Raw genomic sequence first — 3622 nt, 5'->3', positions numbered from 1 at the left:
CATATTTGGAAATGGCGGGTTTCATAGCAGGCGGTAACTACAACACACCCTCTAAGCTGGATGGTTTTACTTATGATCCGTGATCTACTCACATTGTGCTCTCCAGTTCCTCAATGGACAGGTTATCTTGTAGGGCTACCTAAGGACTTCTACTAGAGACCCGGAAACCCATCACCCTGGCCAATTTCCATGAGCTCCTCCTGTCCCCCTCTCCCCGAGCATCTGGAAATCTCTTTGCTTGCTGAGTAACTGACAAATGACAATTTTTATTTAGCTCTAACTCGGTGGCCATTGGACATGAGACTCCTTCCCGCTTTCGGTTCTGACTTTGGACCAAACCACAAAACCCCCCACATATTCACCAAGACACTTGCCTCTATTTTCTTTCCTTTCGTAGCCAGGAACCCAGAGGCACGTGCTGGTCCCTCCCAGATCCGTCAGCACCCGGCAGGGCTGAGTGAGACGCACCCCGCTTATTTTCCATTTTCCCATTGGATCCATGGATTCTGGGCCTCCCCAAACCCAGAAGTGGAACTCACATTGGAAACGCTGTAGAGCCTCGTGTCTGGAGCCACGCTGCAAACACCCAGCACATTCCAGGAAGCCGGAAGTGAGATTCCGGAAGCTGGGTCATGGGCACTTGGCAAGAGCGCCCTAGTGGAAAGGTAACACAAGCGGTCCCCTACCGCATTGCTGACAATAGCCATGGGGAGGCAACGTGTGGAAGGTGACTGATAGACTGAGGGGTTACGAATGGGAGCTGGCGAAGGGCTTCTCCCCTGTAGCTGGGTGTCCTTCAGTGCCGAACCTCTCTGAGACTTCTCCGTTCCTCAGCTTGGCCTGGATAACAACTTTCCAGGCCTCTCGGGCTTTTTGTATGTATCAGTTAGAATGTTCGATCAATATGCTGTCCCTCCGTCGTGCAAACTGTCAAGCACTGATGGTCCAAGTCAGGCTTCTCAAAGTGTGGTCCACGGACCTGCGGTATCAGCATCACGGCCAACTAGTTAGAATGCAAATTCTCCGGCCCTAACCCTCTGGAATCGGAATCTCTGAAGGCAGGACCCATACATCTCCTCCGGCAATCCTTAGCCTGGTGAAGTTTGAGAACTACCACCTTAAAGTAATGCCAGTTCTGCAGGAGAGCCCCAGGTGACCACCGAGATCCCAAGAGAGATATGGAGCATGGCCTTACGCTCTGGAGGTGTCTCAAAGTGTCTGCTAAATTGTGTGAGCCCTACAAATGGCTCATATGAGCCCAGCAACCTTCCTAAGAGATGGAGATCACATTGTCACCATGGAGACAGGACTAGGAAAAAGGAAGGAAGGAAGGAAGGAAAGAGGAAGGAAGGAAGGGGGGGAGGAAGACAGGGGGGCAGACTTTCTCTAGTAGTAGCCCTTAGGACAGCTAGAAACAGCTGGAATTCGAGACCATGGTCATAGTCCCCAAGACCTGAGTGGTCCAGGCTATCCTGCCTCGTAGGGGCCATTTCTATGTCAGCGATCACGCCGCCCTCTATACGCTACAGGTCACTCACTGGTCCTTGCTTTCCCAGAGCCCAGTTGTGGCCTCAAACTTCTTCGAACACAGTGCTCCATGCTGCCCCTACTTCCTTGCAAGACCTGACTTGGACCCTCCCCTTTTGCCTGAGACATGAGCAAACTGAGGCCCAGGTCACAGCTCTCCCGTGGCATCCTGTGTGGCCACAGACCACAGTGCCTCACAGAGCTCACTCTTTCAGGCCCTTTGCAACTACCCGTCACCTGGGATCGAACTGCCTCATACCACTGGGCCTGCTGAGAAGGAAAAAGGGGAGAAAGATCACAACATTGGGTGAAGCCAGCCTGAGCCGTCTGAGGAAGGTAGCTTCAGCTATAACCTAATGAGTAGAGATCGCCCATTTCTCAGATGAGCAAACGGGGGTGCGGTGAGGTTAACTGGCTTGGGAGGGTGGCGAAGAGGAACCTAACCGGCATTTCCTGATGCTACTTGGCCCTTGGATATTGGATTTGAAGCTTAGTTTGCTTTTGACCTAAGGGCTCGCACTTGTTGCTGGCCTGAAATTCTCACACTGGGGATTTGTTCCAATGGACCTGGAGAACCGTCTGGTCCTCTAGAGTCCTATCTGTGCCCAATTTGCAAATGTGGCCAGAGCTTGGCAGTGAGCTGAGAATAAGGCCATCCCACCGGTTTAACCATACACGTGTGGCTGCCATTACTTAGTCAAAACTGTACTGTACATTGATTTGCTTTTTTCTTAGTCACTTTAAGACATCCATTTTAAAAGAACCCGTCACTTTAGTACTGGAAATGGAAAACCAAACTCCCTCACTGTAACTCATTAAAGCAAATATATAACCTTCAAAATATAAAAATATTCCTCGGTGTTAAGACCTCCCGTCAGCTCCACACCCCCAGCATGGAGAAAACCCCCCCATACATGGGAAGCTTGAGGCTGGGAGAGGGGAAGGGAAAGAAATTCTCATTTCTGTGGTGAGGCTGCATGGCGTCTTTCGATGGAGTCCCAGGGTCCCGGTCTTGACTAAGCCCCTTCTATTGCAAGCCTCAATATCCTCGGCTCTAAAATGAGACTAAGCGTGATCATTTTTCCCCCCAGGATGTTTGGAAGGTTCATTAATTGGGACTGTGGCTGTTTGTGGGCTTTATAAATAGTGACACAACAAAAATTGAACGTTAGAGATTTTTTTTTATCATTTTGTTTTAGTTCCTCGTGCTAAGTGTACTCATTAATCTCCATTCTGATTTTCCCCATCCCTTTATCCAACTCTCTCCAGTAACTATCAGTTTGTTCTCTATAGTTGAGTCTGTTTCTTGGTTTATCTCTCTCTCTCCTTTTTTTCCCCATTGCTAGTCTGTTTTGTTTCTTAAATTCCACAGATGAGTGAAATCATGTGGTATTTGTCTTTCTGACTGACTTATTTCACTTAGATTTTTCAAGATTCTTGTTCCCCATTCTCCCCATAGTGGAGATGCCAGTCCTGAGCAGATGAAGGTTGCACAAGGGAGGTTGTTGTTGGAGGAAAGTTTGTAACATTGGTCATGGCAACATGTAAACATAAAACAGAAACAAACCATCAAGACCAGGGAGAGAAAAAGAGGAGTATGCAGGTCTCACGGGATCACATAGTTGCCCTAATTTGGCTTCAGATTTAACACTGAGCCTCCCAGTGGCAAAAGGGAAAAGGGGAACATGGTGATGAAGGAGGAAAGCAAAGAAGCATTTTCTCTTCTTGGAAAATACAGAGCTCTTCCTAGTCTTGAATTAAAAACTTCATTTTTCACACAAGGTTTAATACAAGGACACTAGGTGACAGGGAAAATAGCCCTATCCCAGGGCAGTACATCCCACCTCAGCAGCCCCTTGCAGATCTCAGTGCCACTTCTGAACCTGAAGACACATCTTGCTGGCTTTCAGGTTCTGTTTCATGGTGTAACCTTCTCTGCACTGTGCACCCTGGGAAGAATGCTAAACTGTGAGCCTAAGAACCCCAGGTCCAGTCCTGGTTAGTGGGACCCCACCCAAGACAGCTAACTCTAGCTAGCCCAGACTTCTCCATCTGGTGGTGCGGTACTGAAAATCACTAGTCACATGGGGATGGC

Source organism: Mustela nivalis, assembly GCF_964662115.1.
Source record: "Mustela nivalis genome assembly, chromosome: 2".
Lineage (NCBI taxonomy): Eukaryota > Metazoa > Chordata > Mammalia > Carnivora > Mustelidae > Mustela > Mustela nivalis.
This window is presented reverse-complemented; position numbering follows the sequence as displayed.